At 43.6% G+C, this 21,420-nt stretch overlaps 1 protein-coding gene across 1 annotated transcript in view; it reads left to right on the forward strand.

Moving 5' to 3' along the window:
- The window catches only part of TIAM1 (TIAM Rac1 associated GEF 1), a 451,288-nt gene that overhangs the window by 155,686 nt on the left and 274,182 nt on the right, over positions 1-21,420 (forward strand). The window lies entirely within an intron of this gene.

Raw genomic sequence — 21,420 nt, forward strand, 5'->3', positions numbered from 1 at the left:
CGCCCTCAGTGCTGCTTCCATTGACTTTCATAACTGCTTCAGTCAGTTCCTAGGACAGGATGTTGCTGCGTTTCCCTGGCTTTCTCGTGTAGTGCCAGAGAAAACTTGGATCTCCTTTTTTCTCTCAAAGGAATCAACAGCCGGCCTTTATGAATCTTGCTTAAAACAAAACCCCAAGCCCCCACCCCGCGCATAAAAAAGGGCCTCCTTAACCCTTTGCCCCTCACCTAGCTGTCATTGCTTTTGGGGACAGGGTTAGAACTTTTATCCAAAAAAGGCCAGCTGTCCCCTGCCCGCCACCAGGGAGGGAGGCCTTGCGGAGAGCATGGCTTTGTCCTCCAGCCCAGAGAAGGCCCCAAGGCCACTGGAGGAGAGATGGAGACGGGCAGGGGTGTACTTGCAGAAGTTGGGGGACAAGCCGTGGCTGCAAGGGAGGTGGGCCGGTGGTGTGGGGGTCTGAACGGGGCTCTGAGAGGGGTGGTGATGCCGGTGTGTGGAGCCGAGCGTGGAGTCCCGTGTGCTTGGCATCTGAGGAGCAGGAAGTCACTGTGCAGAGTGACCGTGGGCTGTGGAACCTCAACCTAGAGAGATATGGGGAGTGGGAGGTGGGGTGGTGGGGCAGCCTGTGAGAAAACTCAGCTTTGAGACTGTCAGAGAGATCTAAGAAAGGAGAAGGTCTGGCTGGGCGTTGTGGCTCACGCCTGTAATCCCAGCACTTTGGGAGGCCGAGGCGGGTGTATCACGAGGTCAGAAGTTCAAGACCAACCTGGCCAACATAGTGAAACCCCGTCTCTACTAAAAATACAAAATTGCTTGTAGTTTTGGTGGCGGACGCCTGAGGCGGGAGAATCCTTGAACCCAGGAGGTGGAGGTTGCAGTGAGCCGTGATGGTGCCTCTGCACTGAAGCCCGGGTAGCAGTGCGGGACTCTGTCTCAACAACAACAAAAAAGAAGCGGGAAGGTCTGAATTGCTGCCATTTAGGGGAGTGAGGAGCATGAGTGTGGGAGCAATGTGTTTACAGAGACATTCTCAGGACCCACCACACTGGTGAAGTCTGGAGGGGGGCGATGTGGGTGATACAGGTGATGGTGTTTTGGTGGCCGAGAGCGGTGGCACTCAGAGTGTGTTGCATCACTGCCACCTGGAAGCTTTGTAAACCGTAGATTGTTCCACTTCTAGGTTTCTGATTCATTAGGTCTCAGGTCAGGCCCGAAAATGTGCGTGTCTAACAGTTCCTGAGTGATGCTGATGCTCTTGTGGGGACTATACTTGGAGAACCACCGTCCTCGTGTGAGAACAGTAAACAGAGTTCATCAGTGTCCTCAAAACAGAACTAATCTAAGACATGGGGAGAAGATGAAAAATAAAACTGATTAGATATTAAGAATAGGAATTTGGTCCCTGTTCACATTGATGAGAGTGACAGAATTTTCTAAGTTCTGGAAAGGGTTAAGCTAGTTTAGCCAAAATGTTATTGAGCAACAGCATGATAGTGGAGACTTTCATTAAAATCTAATTCCTCTGCATTTGGGGAATGTATTCACTATAAACAGGAAGAGTGTTTCAAAACTGGAGTTTTGGCTCTTTGTTATTTTGAATCCTTTTAGCTGACTCGGGAAAGAGAGTCCCTCATTTGAACTTTTCTTTATAAAAGAAGAGAATTCAAGGGCCTGAGCGGTTCCCATCTTTCACCATCCTGGCTTGTCCCCTTGATATCAGGATGACCACTGGATGTCAGCGACCTAAATTTTCAGTTGGCAGACTCTCATTTCTTCTCTTTGTCTTTCCCTTTTCTTGACAAGTGTAAGATTTTGGCCACAAATGTAAACATAACTAAAATATAAACAAGAGAAGGATAGACAGACACGTAGTAAACAGTATAATCAGGTGCTTCGAGAATATCCTGAATGATTTAGAAGTAAATCCTAGGTTTTTAACAGAACTGATGTCTTTGCCCTAAGTTTGGATTTGTTTTCTGTAATGTGAGATACAGCAAAACTTCAGGGAAGCTTTTCAGTTGCAAGCATGCAAGTTTCCAAAGAGCTCTGACTTCCTTCTGTGGACACATTGGACAGGTCAGCCATTCATCTATTCCTTAAATATCCTTAAAAGGATTGATTTAGGCTGGGCCCGGTGGCTGATGCCTGTTATCCTAGTATTTTGGGAGGCTGAGGGTGGCTGATCACCCCAGGTCAGGAGTTCAAAACCAGCCTGGGCAACATGGTGAAACCCCGTCTCTACTGAAACTACAAAAAAATTACCCGGGCGTGGTGGCAGGCATCTGTAATCCCAGCTACTCGGGAGGCTGAGGCAGGAGAACTGCATAAACACAGGAGGTGGAGGTTGCAGCAACCGAGACTGCACCACTCTACCCCAACCCCGGGCGACAGAGTGAGACAGTGAAAAAAAAAAAAAAAAAAAAAAAAAAAAAAAAATTAAGAGCAAATGACTCATTTGAAAATTTGAAAAGGACAGTATTGAAATCCTTAACCTTGGAACTGGAGCCTGCTCCCGATGGCTCGAGCCATGGACTTTCTTTTGGTTTTAACCAGGGTATCTAGTGGCTCACCTCATCACCAGTGGTAGCAGTAGTGCTTGGGAGGGGAGGTTGAGACTTCCGGGTCTTTTAGAGCTATGTTTATTTACAGGTTGTTGGGATCTTTGCCGAGGTGCTTGAGCCGCTTCTTCGTGTTTTGGTCCCACCATCTGTGAACTCCACTGATGGTGTGTAAATTAATAAAATGCTCCGTGAGCCCCGGATGAGAGACTTTGGAGGTGCCAAGAGGAATCATAATAAATAATATTAAACAACTCCAGGGATTTTAGCAGTGTTTACAATTTTGGCTTCACACACTTAGAGGTTTGGAATCGTTTTATAAAACTGACTTGAAAACCATGCATTAGGCTTTCTTTGTGTGATTGGCAACACTTCAGAAACCACAAGGATCCCTGCTTCTCAGAGATGTTTCGAGAGAACCTCATCAATATGGCACGGAGCTCTGCCTCCTTATGAGAGCTGTCACTTTCCCGGAAATCCTTCCCTTGCTCGTGGGAATGTTGGGTTTGTCGTTGGTGTATGACCATAAAAGTGTCGTAGGAAAGAAGGACAAGAAAGGAGGAGCATGGTTGTAGCCAGTAGTTCCAGTGTTATTGGTATGTCTGGTGTTTCAATAGAAGGATCTGCATTAAAAAACTCGTCTGATGGCACAAACTTTGTGTGAAACAGGGCAATGCATTTGGGAATTTGTTTATTTATTTATTTTATTTTTATTTTTTGAGACAGAGTCTTGCTATGTCGCCCAGGCTGCAGTGCAGTGGCACGATCTTAGCTCACTGCAAGCTCCACCTCCCGGGGCCACGCCATTCTCCTGCCTCAGCCTCCCCAGTAGCTGGGACTACAGGCACCTGCCACCACGCCCAGCTAATTTTTTGTATTTTTAGTGGAGATGGGGTTTCACTGTGTTAGCTAGGATGGTCTTGATCTCCTGACCTCGTGATCCGCCCACCTCGGCCTCCCAAAGTGTTGGGATTACTTTTTTAAGGTGAAAGTTGAATGAGGAGGGGCAGGGTGACACATACCACTGACATTTCACATCTGCTTTGTTGGAGTTTTATTTGTGACTCGTAAGTTCTACCTGCAGGGCTGACAGCTCCGTTGGGCTGGCGGCACCAGCATGGTCTGACCTTTCTCTGTCTGAATATTTAGTAACATGCAAATTCTTCCAGAATCATGGTTGTGCCTTCTTGTGTCTTGGATTCGTAGAGTTTGGGACCTAGGTGCTTTATAAAAGGTTATTGCGTTAGTAATAGTAATAGACAACACGTGCTTGCTATAGAGCAGGGCCTGTTCGAAAGCTTTTTTGTATTAATTATTTAATCTTCCCGAGAATTATAATGAAGCAGGGTTCTAACTAATCCTATCATTATCTCCATTTTATAGAGAAAGTTTAAGTAACTTGCTTAAGGTTATTCAGGTCTTAAAGGGTGGGTAATATATGCATCCAGCTAAAGGGATTTGACCTCTTTAGCATCAAATTCCTTCTCTTAATCATTGCTCTAGTATTAAGTTCTCAAAAGTTTAATAAATTATAATGATGTCTGGATTTTATCTTGGGAACCTGCTCAAGAGTGACAATATTAGGAGTGATTTTTTTCTTTTTTCTTTTTTAAGATAACATTTAAGCTATGGGACTCAATTTGTGTTGAGGTGGGGTGGGGGTGGGAGTTGAGCCATATTAATGACTGCCAAGGAGATCACCAGCGGGGCTTGCATGTTTGTATATCTTTGAGAAGAATTTAGGGTGATAGCAATCTCTTTGAGTATATCTTGTGTTTTGAATCCCACAGGAGCCCAGTCGTTTATACTTTTAAAGCAAATATGGTTGAGGTTCATTAGAGTTAAGGCTTAGGAAGGTGGAGGTGAGTTTTGTGGTTGGAGACTCTGTGAAAGCAAATATTGAGGTTCATTACAGTTAAGGCTTAGGAAGGTGGAGGTGAGTTTTGTGGTTGGAGACTCTGACTTGGGTTTGCTTTTCTTAATATCACTTTTAAATGTCTCCCATCTGTGTTGTGTGTGTTGGGAGGTGATATGGTTTGGCTCTGTGTCCCCACCCAAATCTCATCTTAGAGCTCCCATAATTCCCACGTCTTGTGGGAGGGACCTAGTGGGAGATGATTAAATCATGGGGGCGGGTCTTTCCCCTGCTGTTCTTGTGATAGTGAACGGGGCTCACGAGATCTGATGGTTTTAAAAACGGGAGTTTCTCTGCACAAGCTCTCTCTTTGCCTGCTGCCATCCGTGTAAGATGTGTCTTGCGCCTCCTTGCCTTCCACCATGATTGTGAGGCCTCCCCAGCCATGTGTAACTGTAAGTCCAATAAACCTTTCTTTTGTAAATTGCCCAGTCTCAGGTATGTCTTTATCAGCAGTGTGAAAACGGACTAATACAGGGGAAATGGGCTCAGGAAGGGGGATTAGGGGCAGAGCAAAGCAGAGGAACCTGTCCAGGGTGGGGATAGGCTGAGGACATTGACTTTCATAGACTCTTGAGGAGAACAAACTGTGCTGGAACTATCTGGCTGCTGCTCCCAGGAGCAGGGTCATGTGTTTGCTGAATTGTACCTGCAAGTTTTTTGTTATTGTGATTTATGCATTTATTTATTTTTGAGACAGGATCTCGCCCTGTCATCCAGGTTGGAGTGCAGTGGCGTGATCATGGCTCACTGTAACCTTGACCTCCTGGGGTCAAGTGATCCTCCTGCCTTTAGCTTTGCGAGTAGCTGGGACCATGGGTGTGCACCACCATACCTCGCTAATTTTTTATTTTTGTGTAGAGATGGGGGGTCTCACTTTCTCACCCAGGCTGATCTCAAACTCCTGGGCTCAAACATTCCTCCTGCCTTGGCCTCCCAAAGTGCTGAGATTACAGGCATGCCCACTATGCCTGGCCTGTATCTGCAAGTTTTAAGGGCCAATATCAAAGTATTAGGATCTAGGAGGAAAAGGGAGCTGTTGGGTATTGGCAGAGCTCTGCAAAGTCATAAGTGCCGTGAGCATTTTTTTAAACTTTTTATTTTGAAATAATTGTGGACTGACTTACAAGAAGTTGAAAAATAATAGAGAGGTCCTGGGTACCCACCACCCAGCTTCCCTCAGTGATGACATCTTCCTTAGCTATACTGCATTATCAAAACCAGGAAACTGAAATTGACACAATGCAAGTCACAGAACTGCAGACAATGGGTGGAAGTGGTGGCTCAAGTCTGTAATCCCAGCTACTCAGGAGGCTGAGGTAGGAGGACCACTTGAGTTAGGAGTTCCAGACCAGACTGGACAATATAAAGAGACCCCATCTCTTTAAAAAAAAAAAAAAAGAAAAGACCTTACTGGAATTTCACCAGCTTGGCATACTCTTTCCCCCACCCCACCCCGCTTTAAAATAGGACTTAGTGTAGAATTTGACCAGTGTTTTTTGATGAGGGACAGAACCTCTGAGTAAGACTGTAATAAATGTTTTACAGACACATGGTTTTTTAGCATAGCTCTGTTTGCTAAAGTGTTACTACCATGGCAAACAGTTGAGTGGAATGGGAAGTCCGGCAGCTCAGTTATGGGGTAGAGACCAAGCAATTTGGTTATTTTCATTTATGGTCTTGAACTCTTTGGGGATATTATCTTCACTTTTTTGTTGCCTTTTCAGAGGGAGGATATTTTCTAAAGATAAAAGGATAATTCAAGGTCATCGTGTCATCTTAAGAGCTCTTGGAGGGAATGATAAACAAAAGTTGTTTTTCCTGGAAAAGGTTGGGATTTCGATTAGTCAGATAAAAAAGGTATGGACTGATAGGACTTAAAGATCATGGATACAATTTCATGATAACTGTTAGAGTGGATTTCCTTTTATAATGACAGCCCTGTGTGAGTTGCGGCCAAGTGTCGCCTGCCTGGCTTGCCTGTGATTAATTGGTCCTGCCTTTGTGATCCCATCAGGCTTTGCTGAGACTTCCAATTAGCTTCTGTCACTATCTGCCCTGGATTTGAGCTCTTTGTGAGGGTGACTATCTTCTCAGCTAGACTAGGAAGTCTTTGAGGACAGGGACTGTCTAATTCATTTTTTGACTTTTCTCCTCCTCCTTTCTCCCAGTATCAAGCAAGATGCATCGAGCAGAAGGGATCTCTATTCTCCAGCCCCCAGCAATTTTTAGACTATTCCTTAGCTTCACTTCTTTATGTATTTATCTGGGCATCTGTTCTAGCTTCACTTCTTTATGTATTTATCTGGGCATCTGTTTATATGTTACGTGTATTTGAAACCAGTAAGGCTGAATCCATACTAGATTATTTTATAATTTTGAGCTATCATGAGTCAGACTGGCCTTGTTCTGTAGTGCTACCTGAATAGCAGAAAAACAACCTAAGAGCTTGGTAGATTTTCTTCAAAAAAAGCAGTGGGGAGTTGTTTATGTTTTCTCTGTACTATAGATTTTTTTCTTAAAAAAGTATGTCATCGGCCGGGCGCGGTGGCTCACGCCTGTAATCCCAGCACTTTGGGAGGCCAAGTCGGGCAGATCATGAGGTCAAGAGATCAAGACCATCCTGGCTAATACAGTGAAACTGCGTCTCTACTAAAAATACAAAACATTAGCCAGGTGTGGTGGCGGGCGCCTGTAGTCCCAGCTACTCAGGAGGCTGAGGCAGGAGAATTGCTTGAACCCGAGAGGCGGAGGTTGCAGTGAGCCGAGATCGCGCCACTGTACTCCAGCCTGGGTGACAGAGTGAGACTCTGTCTTAAAAAAAAAGAAAAAAAGTATATCATCTTTATACTTAACTGTTAACCTTGGGATAATTCAAATTCTTCTGAGTCATGCTGCCTTTTGGGATTTGGCATTTTAGGGATGTTGGCAATGGTCTGTGATTATGAGCCTTGCACATCAGCCGTGGCGCTGTGAGCCCCTGTCTTCTTGGAGACGTACAGAAAGATACATTTTTTAGTCACTTTTTCTTTTTGAGACGGAGTCTCGCTCTGTCACCCAGGCTGGAGTGCAGTGGCACGATCTTGGTTCACTGCAAGCCCCGCCTCCCAGGTTCACACCATTCTCCTGCCTCAGCCTCCCGAGTAGCTGGGACTACAGGTGCCCGCTACCACACCCGGCTAATTTTTTTGTGTATTTTTAGTAGAGATGGGGTTTCACTGTGTCAGCCAGGATGGTCTCGATCTACTGACCTCGTGATCCCCCGCCTTGGCCTCTCATAGTGCTGGGATTACAGGCATGAGCCCGATCTTAATTCCAGATTTTTAAGTGAGAGTCTGTTTGGCCAATACCGAGTCATGTATTCACCTAGCTTCTGCTGGGACGCAAGGGTGCATGTGTGATGGGTGGTCTCAGACTTGCCCAGGCGGGCTCTCCAAAAAGCGGGGTTGTTGGGAAGCAATGATTGACATGGCTGCCATATCCCAATAAAGGAACAGTTTACCATTGTTTATATTCAGCTGTAGGCTCCATTAGCAGGGCAGGGCCCATTTTTTCCTGCCTTGCGTTAGCTTCCAGCTTTTCCCAGTTAAAATTTCAGGTGTAGACGGTAGAAGGAGGAAGAGGTACAGAAGTGCTGGGGTCTATCTGTAGCTGATGAAGAGCTGGTTACTAACACTGACTAGAGACAGAGGTCATTGGATACATGACATCACCAATGAATATTTAATTTAAAAAATACTTTCATTTGTGCTTTTGGATTAAATTAGTGCATATGAATTTATCTTTTCATATGCACTTGTTTACTTTTTGAGTTCCTAACTTCGACTTAAAAAATGCAGACTCACCCTGCAGTGATTCCACTTTATTTATTATTTATGTATTTATCTGTTTCGCCATGGAGTTTTGCTCTTGTTGCCCAGGCTAGAGTGCAAAGGCACGATCTTGGCTCACTGCAACCTCAGGTGATCTGCCCGCCTCAGCCTCCCAAAGTGCTGGGATTACAGGCATGAGCCACTGCGCCTGGCTGGGATTCTACTTTAAAAATAGTCAAGGACTTCTGATGTGTGTTGAAGTCATTGGATGACAGGAATACAGTAACCAAATGGTAAAGACAGAGAAGAGGACTGGGCAAGACTTAAAGGCTTCTATGCCCCCTTAACCAGCTGTGTCACTTTGGTAACGAAGTTCTTTGAATTTCAGTTTCTTAGCTGTAAAATGGGGTAGGTATAGTACCTGTCTCATAATGTTGTTGAGAGGATTCCATGAGCTGAAATCTACTCAAAGGCACTTCACTAGGCAGTTGGGATATAGGAGTGCACAAAATCCACAAAGATATTGCTCTCCTGGAGTGTATATTCCAGCATATGCTGCCACCGCTCTAATTTATAGATCAAAAAATATGGTGTCTGACTGGGCATGGTGGCTCATGCCTGCAGTCCCAGCAGTTTGGGTAGCTGAGGCGGGCAGATCACCTGAGGTCAGGAGTTTGAGACCAGCTTGGCTAACATGGTGAAATCCCATCTCTACTAAAATTACAAAAATAATTTGCCGGGTATGGTGGCAGGTGCCTGAGGTCCTAGCTACTCAGGAGGCTGAGGTAGGAGAATTGCTTGAACCCAGGGAGTGGAGCTTGCAGTGAGCGAAGATCACGCCACCGCACTCCAGCCTGGGTGGCGGAGGGAGACTCTGTCTCAAAAAAAGAAAAGAAAAACAAAAAAAAGAAAGAGTAGTGTCCTTATATTTAGCCTTATATTTCCTTCCAATTCTTTAAAATTTTAGTTTAGCTTTTTTTATTTGTTTCTGGTTTTTGTTTTGTTTTGTTTTTTGGGTAGATAGGACCATATATAGCTGACAGTCGAGCTTCTCTGACTTAGAAAAATCAGGATGTGTGAGTGAGTGTATGTGTGTGCCCATATACTATCAGGAGCCCTTAGAAATCAATGAAAGTGTCAACATTCTTTGAAAGAGGTCTGTTTTCCAAGGCAAACGTGAAGTTAGCTTTATTTGAGTTAGGGGAATAAAGAACACTTGTGAGAGACATTTATGAGCTGAAATACTGGCTTTGAAGATCCAGGGAAAGGCATGCCTGTTTGTGCAGGGGGCCACTCATTTCGCTTGTATCAACTCAAAGTCAAAAATCTTAATGGGTTTTAATAATCCTAAGTGTCATATTGAATTTAAGCTTGGAAACTTTCAGATAACACCTCTTTGTAACAGCTATGGCTTACTTATCTCTTGGGCTATAACATAGATCTCAAGATACAAATCATCCATTTTAAAAACATTCACATTTTGCAGCATTTGCTGTGAGCAATAGGAACTTTTGGGGCAAGCTCTTTTAGATGAAGGACGCATTTCCCCCCATGGTGGATGCATACAATTCATTCTGTCAGCTAGAAGAAGCAATTTCCTTTCTTTGCCTTGGGATTTAAAGCAATAATATATTGTATATAATTATTTAATTTAGCTGACCTAAATGTTAAATTTATTATTTTTAAAACTTTAGTAGATTGTAATATATCTTAAATCAAAATCAGTTTAAAATGACACGAAGTATTTAAGGATACTCTGGTATAAATTTTCAAGAGAGAACTTATCCAAGCCAATATTAAAAAAATAATTTCCTTGCTTTATAGACAAATTTTAGTATATCTCAGGGGGTATTAATGTTATATCTAAAATGTAAAAGTAAGATTTATAATAATAGAAATTTATTATTCTTTATTACACATAGTATAAATGAGTAAAGCAACCAATACTGCCTTGTGGAATTAATTTTGGCTTTGCTGTTTCTTTTTAGTTTCTGGAAAATGCTAATTTTATTTTATTTTATTTATCTATTTATTTTGTATTTTTAGTAGAAATGGGGTTTCTCCATGTTGGCTAAGCTGGTCTCGAACTTCTGGCCTCAAGTGAGCTGCCAGCCTTGGCCTCCCAAAGTGCTGGGATTACAGGTGTGAGCCACCGGGCCCATCCCAAAGGCTATTTTTAATTGTTTGAGAAGAGACAGAGCCTGGGTGATAAGAGATGCTGACGTTTACATTTCTCTTTCTTCTTCAGTTTCACAAGATAAATGATCAACTCTGTATTCTCATATCACACTAAATAGTTCTCCATATCTGCCCAGGCATAGACTGAAGCCTGCTTAGATACTTATCAAAGTGGCTAATGCCCTTGGTATTGTAATTGGTTATAATTTTTCTCCTTTACTGAGGGAGCACACAGAAGTTTCCTGTCTGGGAACTGTGTACCGTGCTATGAGGATGGCAGAGTTCTTCTGCCTGCAGTGGGAATTTTGCAATGATAGCACAGCCACCATTTCTTTATGTGCTTGATCAGGTGTTTAGATAATCTGAAGTGTGATGGGAGAATAGAAAAGATGTGGGCTACGTCCTATGGCTATGTTATTTTTCATTTTTAGTGGAGTGAAGTTTTGTGGTGGTTTGTTTAAGAAAAAAATTTTGACATTTTCTTCAGTAACACAAACCATTACCACTGTGTGGGAAAACTGACCAGGTCTCCCCCAGGCCCAGTTCATCCATAGTTCTTCATTCAGAAGGACAGCATAAAAAGAAAGATTGTTTTACAATTTTCCACGCCTTTCTGAGAACAGGTGCTTCCTTTGTGAATTCGTTAGTGAATTTATGTGGTCATTTCAACCTAGTTTCAACTCTGGTTCTAAAGAACAAAGCTTTTTTTTTTTTTTTTTTGCCCTGAAGATTGACATTTGCTTGCAGAGATTAGGCACTTCCTGTGCCCCTGGGTCCCATTCTGCTGGTGCAGAGGGGAGGTTGGGAGGGGGTTGTAGGGGGGAGGTCAAAGGGAAGCCAACACATTGGTCCATGTTCGTCCCATGGCAGTGGGAGGTGCTTGGAGTCTGTGCAAATTCTACACAGGGGCAGGCTGAAGCTTGCTTAGAAGTTTATCAGGTATTCCATGGTTCATCCATTCTACAAGGTAACATCCATTCTACAAGGTAACAGGGAAGAATTCTGCAGTTCCTTTGTTACTGTAAATGGTTAGTGTGAGACCTGTTGCCTCTGCCCCTTCTCATTTTCCCGTTTTCCATGTCTTTCCTTCTGCCCTGGCAGAAAGCAGCCCAGGATCTTCACATTCTGACTTCTGGAATGGAATGAAAGAGTTTCTTTCTGTATAGAGAGGTTTGTTTTACACAGAGCTGCCTTTGACTGGGAAGACTCCCCCTAACAGATTTGGATCATAACGTGTTGGCACCAAGCCAGGAAGGATGGCCATAAATTGTAATTTGAATGAGGTTTCACCAACTCTTTGTCCTGTTATCTCATTTCTGGTGCGGGGATATTGGGAAAGTTAAACCAAGAGCTGATTTGGTCAATGTGATTGTCATTATTTAAATTAGAAATGTTCATTTTGGGTGGCAGGTATCAAGATTTTTGTATATTGGTTTCTACTTTATGAGTTTTTTTTTCAAAGGAATTAAAATGGGAGGAAAAGAGGAGGAGAGAAAGGAAGAGAGGAAGGAAGCTATTTGAAACATGGACCCTTAGCAGAACTTTTGGATGCAAAAAGGTCTGTATAGGAATTTGGCACTTGCTGTATGTGTGACTTTGGCCAACTTCTCTGCCTCAGTTTTTGCTATTTATAAAATGACACTTAGAAATGGGCATGATAGTTCTTTGTTAAGAGATCATGTCTCTTCAGAGCCAAACATAGTACTTAGTGTATAAAAGATACCTCGAAAACCTCAATTCCCTTTCATTACCTCTTTGATGTTGCATCTGAAGATCTGCAGCTAAATTGAACGCAGACCTTATCACTTTTAGGCTGGTCTGAATATAGGTCTTGCTAGAACGTTGTTCACTTAAATACAATGATATCACAGCGATCCCAGGGTCCTTTTGCTTTGGTTTCATTCCACCAGCCTGGAGTGCAGTGGCGCTATCTCAGCTCACTGCAACCTCCACCCCAGGTTCAAGTGATTCTCCTGTCTCAGCCTCCTGAGTAGCTGGGATTACAGGCGTCTGCCATCAGGCCCAGCTAATTTTTGTATTTTTAGTAGAGGCTGGATTTCACCATGTTGGCCAGGCTATTCTCGAGCTCCTGACCTCAAGTGATCCACCCACTTTGGCCTCCCAAAGTGCTGGGATTACAGACGTAAGCCACTGCACCTGGCCCGATATTTTGTTTTATATTAATATTATTAAATATAATGTGATTGTTATAATTGCTAATGTAATTAATATATACTATTTTATATTATTATATCATATTAAACATGTTATATATATATTTTTGTATTTATTGAGGACCAGCTGAAAGCCAGACAGTGTTTCAGGAGCTACAGTGGGGCAGGTAGGAGAATAGACATGGAGAGCGTGGTGGGTGTCTGTTTTAGACAGGGTGGTCTGGGGATCCTTCTCCCAGGAAGTGTGATCCTGAGATCTGCATGGAGGGAGAGAGACCCCATGGAAATCCGGGGAAAGAACATTCCAGGCAGTGGGACCTGCGAATGTATTGAAGATTGGCAGGAGGCATGTGTGGGAAAGGCAGGATGGGGCAGGCACTGAGGTCACAGCCCAAGTCACCTACAGGAACGAGGTTCTTGTTTGGATTTTGGGCAGTAGAAATCGGCATAAGTTGAACCACAAAACAAGCCCCTCTACTCTTTTTTTTTTTTTTCTGAGACGGAGTCTCGCTCTGTCGCCCAGGCTGGAGTGCAGTGGCCGGATCTCAGCTCACTGCAAGCTCCGCCTCCCGGGTTTACGCCATTCTCCTGCCTCAGCCTCCCGAGTAGCGGGAACTACAGGTGCCCGCCACCTCGCCCGGCTAGTTTTTTTGTATTTTTTAGTAGAGACGGGGTTTCACCGGGTTAGCCAGGATGGTCTCGATCTCCTGACCTTGTGATCCGCCTGTCTCGGCCTCCCAAAGTGCTGGGATTACAGGCTTGAGCCACCGCGCCCGGCCACCCCTCTACTCTTAAGAGACTTTGTTAGATGTGTTTTGCAGAGAAGATGGAAAATAATAGTGTATCTGTTACTTTGATTACAATTCTCATCATATAATAATTAACTGCTAGCTGTAATTATAGGACTTCCTCTAATTTAGTTTAGCACTCTGGGGACCTCCATTAGCTTATATCCCAATCAATTTCACAGCCATTACGGAGGAAAAAAGCCATGTTCCTGTTGAATTTTAAATCTAGAGGGAGAATGATGCACCTATTTGCTAGACAGCCTTATTTTGTTTTCGCTCCTTACTTTCTTTCTGTTCTGGCCCTCCCTGCTGGCCTGCTGTTTCAGGCATGTACATGTTGTTTCCTAATTAGGATAGATTTTTCACAGATACTTGTTCATGAATTCCATGCATCTCACATCCTTTTAGTAACCTCCCCAATTTATAAAGCAAAAATTTTCACCTGACAGCCAGGGGGAACGCATGTGTTCCCTCCCCAAGATAGATGTTTTAGTCAATATTTATTCTCTTGTCTAGCACCTTTTACTATCCCCATGCCATCTGTGTAAGTTCATTTATGTGGAGAAGTGTAACGCAATCTGCTTTCTCAGTTGGAGAGAACAATACATTCTCTTGTGGCAGAAAATGCAAGGTTGGCCCTCCTCTTTGCCTCTGTGGCGTATCTGGTGATTGGCTGTGTTTAGATGACCTCGGCCTCCGAGGGCCCCTCTTGTCCAATTTTCTGTGCTGCTCTGGTGGCGGAAGCCGTCCTTACTGTCACATGGCTGCAGTGGCACCATGTCCCCCAGTGGACTGCTTCTCTCTGGAGGCAAGCAGTGATCTGTGTGTGGGGCCATTTGTCACTTCTCTAGATGCAGCTCCCTGAGACATAGTGACATCTCCAGAGAGCTCCACTTACTAGTTTTGTTCTCCTCCACCTCTTCTTTTTTCTTTTTGAGACAGAGTCTCACTCTGTTGCCTAGGCTAGAGTGCAGTGGCACGATCTCAGCTCACTGCAACCTCTGCCTCCTGGGCTCAAGCAATTCTGGTGCCACAGCCTCAGAGTAGCTGGGACTACAGGCACGCGCCACCGTGTCTGGCTAATGTTTGTATTTTTGGTAGATATGGGGGTTTCACTGTGTTGTCCAGGCTGGTCTTGAACTTCTGACCTCAAATGATCTGCCCACCTTGGCCTTCCAAAGTGCTGGGATTACAGGTGTGAGCCATCATGCCCGACCCCACTTACTAGTTTTGTAATAATGCTTGTAGCTCGTGGGTAGCAGCTGGAATCGCTTCATACCATGGAAGAAAAAAGCAAGGCTGTGGGCAAGGAGGTGGAAAGAATGGTTGCCCACTGCTGTCAGGCAAGTGGCCATAAACATGAGCCCTGTGTGTTTGCTCTGGCTCCTCTGGCTGTGTGTGTGTGTGTGTGTGTGTGTGTGTGTGTGTGTGTGTGAGAGAGAGAGAGAGCGAGAAAGAGAGAGAGAGAGAAGTAGATTTTCATTTTTAGAGCAGTTTTAGGTGGCCAGCCAAATTGGGTCGAAAGCACAGAGAGTTCCCATACACCCCTTCCTCCCTCACTCCCGGTCCACCTCCCGCACCATCAACATCCTGCCTCAGACTGGTGCATTTTTTACAAACAGCAAACCAATGTTCAACTGTCATCACCACCCAGAGTTCATAGTTTACACTGGGCTTCACTCTTGCTGTTGTACCTTCTGTGCATTTGGACAAATGTATAGTGACGTGTGTTCACCACATAGTATCCCACAGAATTGGTGTCACTGCTCTAAGAATCTTCTGTGCTCTGCCTGCTCATCCCTCCTTTCCCCCACCCCGGCAACCACTGCTCTTGTTACTGTCTCTATCGTTTTACCTTTTCCAGGATGTCATGTGGTTGGAGTCGTACCGTGTGTAGCTTTTTCAGATGGGCCTCTTTCACTTAGTAATATGTATTCAGGGTTCTTCCATATTTTTCTGTGGCTTGCTAGCTCATTTTTTCTTAGTGCCGGATAATATTCCTTTGTGTGATATACCATTGATTATCCCTTCACCTACTGAAGGACATTGTGGCTGCTTCCGAGTTTTAGCAATTATAAATAAAATTGCTATAAGCATTCACATGCGGGTTTTTGTATACACACAATATAAATATAAATGTATATTTACATAATATATAAATGAGATTTATTTGTTTCTGATTATGAAAAAACATATGCTTTCTTGTATAACATTTGGAAAATATTAAAAAAGAAGAAAATCTTTAAGAATCAGTATAAGTCTATTTATTAATTTAATGTAATAAGATACATGAAATCGGAACTCTGCTGGAAATGCAGGCCATATGGTTATTATATAGTGTGACAGTCAGTGGTAAAGTCAGGAAAGACTTAGAGCGTTCCAAGTGCTGGTTCTGTTTCTATTAAAACCACTTCTCAAGTGACTTTTTATGATCCTCCACATTCAAACAAACACTCTCAGCTTTAGAAAATGGCTAAGTGAGAAGTCCTCACAAACAACTGAAGTCCAAGGAGGTACTGAAATTCTTCTCTTAAAAAATTCAGATATACTTTAGCCATGGTTCTCAGTGGTGGTGGAGAGGATTCCCGACATTCATGTGGGATCCAGCAGTTCGGACACACACAGGTTTTATAAGGCTCAATATGACTGCATTCACCTCTGGGCGCCTTCGTGTCTCTTGGGCACGTTCTGGGTGCAGAGGTAGAGGATGCTGCTGGGGAGGACAGGGTGGTGTTGAGCTCATGGAATAGTAATGCCTCAAAAGCAGCCTCAGAAGTGGACATCAGTGGACAGCCTGTTGCATTTCATTTTTCATTTTTAAGAATTCTGGCAAAGTACTGTGTTAATCCATTTTTCATCGCTGTAAAGCAATACCTGAGGCTTGGTAATTTATAAAGAGAGGGCCGGGCACAGTAGCTCATGCCTGTAATCCCAGCACTTTGGGAGGCCAAAGCAGGCTGATCACTTGAGGTCAGGAGTTCGAGACCAGCCTGGCCAACATGGTGAAAGCCTGTCCCAACTAAAAATACAAAAATTAGCCAGACATTGTGGCGGGCACCTGTAGACCCAGCTACTCGGGAGGCTGAGGCAGGAGAATCGCTTGAGCCCGGGAGGTGCAAGTTGCTGTGAGCTGAGATCGCACCACTGCACTCTAGCCGGGCAACAGAGTGAGACTCAGTCTCAAAAACAAAAACAAAAAACAGAGGAGAGGTTTATTTGGCTTATGGTTCTGTATAAGCAAGGCACCAGTATCTGCCTGGCTTCTCTGAGGCCGCAAGAAGCTTTTACTCATGGCAGAAGATGAAGGGGGAGCAAGCATGTCACATGGTGAAAAGGAACAAGAGAGAGTGTAGGAGGCGCCGGTGTCTCTTAAACAACCCACTCTTGCTTGAACTAATAGAGCAAGAACTCACTCATGACTGCAAGGATGGCACCAAGCCATTCATGAGGGATCCGCCCCCATGACCAGAACACCTGCTACCAGGTCCCACCTCTAATATTGGAGGTCACATTTCAATGTGGGATTTGGAGGAGACAAATGTCTACACTATATCAGGTATTGAAGATCATTTTCAGCACTTTTTTTTTTTTTTTTTTTTGGAGACAGAATTTCACTCTTGTTGCCCAGGCTGGAGTGCAGTGGCGCGATCTCAGCTCACCACAACCTTCACCTCCCGGGTTCAAGCAATTCTCCTGCATGAGCCTCCCGAGTAGCCGGGATTACAGGCGCCTGCCACCACACCCGGCTAATTTTGTAATTTTTACTAGAGACAGGGTTTCACCATGTTGGTTAGGCTGGTCTCGAACTCCTGACCTCAGGTGATCCGCCTGCCTTGGCCTCCCAGAGTGCTGGGATTACAGGTGTGAGCCGCTGCACCCAGCCTCATTTTCGGCTTTTTAACAAGGCAGACAATACCAAATCAACCTAAAAATACCATCTTTTCAAGGCTTCTGAGAATGAGAGTACAGATGCTCATCAGCTTACAATGAGGCTACGACTCAGGAAACCCATTGTAAGTTGAAAATACCTTAAGGTGAACATACATTTAATACACTTAATTTACCGAACATCCTAGCTTAGCCTAGCCTACCTTAAATGTGCTCAAACGCTTACATTAGCCCACAGTTAGGCAGAATTATCTAACACAAAGCCTATTTTATAACAAAGTGTTGAGTATCTCATGTCATGTATTAAGTACTGTACTGAAAGTGAAAAACAGCATGGGTGTATGGGTACTTAAAGTATGATTTCTGCTGAATGCTTATTGCTTTTGTGCCATTGTAAAGTCAAAAACTGTAAGTTGAACCTTCCTAAATCAGGTACTCTCTTTATATATCTAGCAGCTTTTAATTTAAAAAAAAAAAAAGTTATGCATTCATGGTCTCTTTTTGGTGGAAGAAAGCAGGCCTGTGGGCAAGAATACAAATGAAAGCGAATATAACCTTTGTCTGGATATATAAAAGTTGTTGTAAGTCAAGCTAACAAATTGTAAAATAAAACGTATTCTCCTACTTTGACAAATAGACTTTTCATTGTTCGTTTATTTATTTATTTATTTGTTGTTGTTGTTTTAGACAGAGTCTTGGTCTATTACCCAGGCTGGAGTGCAGTGGTGCAGTCTTAACTCACTCAACCTCCACCTCCTGGGTTCAAGCGATTCTCCTACCTCAGCCTCTGGAGTAGCTGGGATTATAGGCGCCTGCCACCATGCCCAGCTAATTTTTGTATTTTCAGTAGAGCCACGGTTTTGCCATGTTGGCCAGGCTGGTCTCGAACTCCTGACCTCAGGTGATCCACCTATGTCGGCCTCCCAAAGTGCTAGGATTACAGGGGTGAGCCACTGTGCCCGGCCTAGACTTTCACAATGACTTGGAAAGCTGAATTCAGAGTTATAATTGTCAGACTCCTTAGAATACCATGTGGGATCGTTAGGTAGGGGAAAGCCAGCCCCAGCCATGACCCTTCCTTATCCTCCCACCCCTGGCTCCATCTTGGACCATGAAAGGTTTTGTGGACACAACAGTGTATACAAAGAAGCCTCCTCTAAAATCCCCACCAAGTGCTGCCCTTGGGCCTTTGAGTGCATACATAGTATCGTCCACTACCTTGGTAGGTCAGAACTAAGAAAGAGCCCCTAGAGGGCCTGGACGTGGACATTGGGTCCAGGGTGCCCTGGTATCTTCTAGAAAGGTATCTGCTTGTCTGCCCGGGAATCCTTGCCCCTTTAAGAAGGGGCGTGGCTGGTAGAAGGCCAGACAAGTCCGTTTGATGTGAGTGCCCAGGTCTGACTACGAATCTGTGAATGCTAGTCTGGTTTTCATCCTGGAAAAGCTAGTCATCACTTTCAGCATGAAGAAAGGAGAACGAGAAGCCTCCATTTGGAATGTGTTAGAATTCAGCAGCATGCAATTAAAAAGTTGTTTTTAGTGGGTGACCATCAGTGTTTCCTGGCATAGGTTCATTTAAAAAGCTCTGGGCTTGATCAAACGGCAAAATATACCATATATGTGTACAAGGTGGTTTGTTTTTGTTTTCAGACTTTACTTTTCAAGAACCGTAATTAAGTTTTGATTAAAAACTGTCAGTCTTTGGTCCCATGGACCATGGCTGTCTTCTGGGCTGATACGATGTTTTACCTCCTGGAATCTTGTCTGGTGGCCTTCTTCCTGCTCAACATCTGTGATCGCACAGGTGCTCCTGCATTATTAACTCTTACTTTTAAGGGGGTGCTGATGAGAAGAGCTAATGTAATTTCAATACTTAGGAAAAGGCAAAGCCAAGATCAAGTTTAAATTGGAAGATACTATCTTAAAGGGTACGATAGTGAAGTGAACGTGTATGCTGGTAAATCACTTGTCATTTTTGATAACAGTAATACAAAAGTTTTACAACTTGTCCATTAGTGAGATTCTCAAATTGCTTTAGAGAATATAGAAAAACAAGAAAGTTGGAGTCCTGAGGTTCTGTTCTTCTGGTGATTGGAGAGAATTTAAATAATACCTTGTTTTTACATCATTAATTATTTAATCAAAACTGAAAACATTATGCCCATAATACTGCATCCACAAAGTGGGTACTGAGGAATGAATAAATATAAATTCTCCAAAAATCTCTCATTTCTCATTCTTGCTTAAGAAAGTATTTGTGCTTTCTAAAAAATTCCTCTGATAGACTTTTTAAAAATATATCTTTAAAATGAGGAATCCATAGTGAAAAGTGATATGTTCCAAGGCTTCTTCCCACCACTGGAAATATTCCTGATTACTGAATGTAATGAAATAAATTTGTCATGTTGGACATAATATGTGGTGGAGTGCAGAATGAAGAGCCCAAAACTCGGAGTGGAGGCTTGACATTTATAGTTATAAATATGTGCTTTAGGAATTGATTTATATAGAAAAATACCAGGGCTAAGATAGATAAATTGAAGCTTGTTCTCACTAAGTAGTTTAGACAGTTCATCAAATATTGGTTAAAATCTTTCTCTCTCTGGAGATCAAAAATAAGAGATTAGATGGCAGTGTCCCATGCATGGGACTTTCTGATTGTCTCGCTGACCACTCTGTTCATATGAATATAAATGCAGTTGGGCAGCCTGTGTATGCCTGGTGTGTAGCATGTGGCTCAGCAACTCAGCCGACCACTGCCTTGTTTCGTTACTTAGGCTAAGAATAGACTTCATGGTTTTAAATGGTTGGGGAGCCTGGGGGCGGTGGCTCACGCTTGTAATTCCGGCATTTTGGGAGGCTGAGGCAGGCAGATCACCTGGGGTCAGGAGTTCCAGACCAGCCTGGCCCACATGGCAAAACACTGTCTCTATTAAAAATACTAAAATTAGCTGGGTGTGGTGGAAGGCACCTGTAATCCCAGCTACTCGGGAGACTGACGCAGGAGAATTGCTTGGACCTGGGAGGCGGAGGTTGCAGTAAGCTGAGATCACGCCACTGCGCTCCAGCCTGGGTGACAGAGAAAGCCTCCGTCTCAATAAAATAAAATAAAAATAATTTTAAAAAAGGTTAGGGAAAATATCCTAAGAAGAATAATGCTTTGTGATATGGGAAAGTTATATGAAATTCAAATGTCAGCATCCACGAGTAAAATTTTATTGGAACGTAGCCCCACCCATTCGTGTATGTATTGCCCGTGGCTCGTTTCATGCTCCAGTGGTGGAGTTGAGTGCTTGTGACACAGACCTTATGGCCAGGAAGGCCTAAAATGTTCACCATCTGGCCCTTTGCAGAGAAAGTTTTCTGAACCCTGGCTTAGCGGAGCCAGTGCTTGTTGCTGCTGGCAGCCTGTGGTCACCCCTTCTTTCCCCTTGTCTTCTTGCTTTTACCTTAAATTTGTGTTGAATTTTAGTGATAGGTAATGCTTCTGTTGAATGCTTACTATTTTTAGTTTATTCAGTTCTCATATGAACTCTGTGATGTAGATTCAATTATTATCCCCATTTTACAGATGAAGAAATAGAGGCATAAAAACATAAGCAGCAGGGCTTAATGTCTAGCCTCCTGGCTCCCTCCACTTTCCCCATTTTTATTTTTATTTTTTATTTTTTAAGAGACAAGGTTTTGCTCACCCAGGCTGGAATGCAGTGGCATGATCATGGCTTACTGTAGCCTCCAAGTCCTAGGCTTAAATGATCCTCCTGCCTCAGCCTCTTGACTAGCTGGGACTGTAGGTGTGCATCACCATGCTTGGCTTTTATTTTATTTTATTTTATTTTATTTTAATTTTTTTGTAGAGATGGGGTGTTGCTTTATTGCCCAGACTGGTCTTGAACTCCTGGTCTCAAGTGATCCTCCTGCCTCAGTCTCCCAAAAAGTGTTGGGATTATAGGCGTGAGCCACCATGGCCCGGCTCTGCACTTTCTCTTGACAACCCTGTCCCCTGTGTCTTGGAGATCCACTTCTGGCATTTGTACCCTTCTTTATCAGATTCACCATATTCACATAAGAGGTGTATGTGTACGTGGGTGTGTGTGTGTGTGTGTG

This window comes from Piliocolobus tephrosceles, chromosome 19 (genome assembly GCF_002776525.5).
Source record: "Piliocolobus tephrosceles isolate RC106 chromosome 19, ASM277652v3, whole genome shotgun sequence".
Lineage (NCBI taxonomy): Eukaryota > Metazoa > Chordata > Mammalia > Primates > Cercopithecidae > Piliocolobus > Piliocolobus tephrosceles.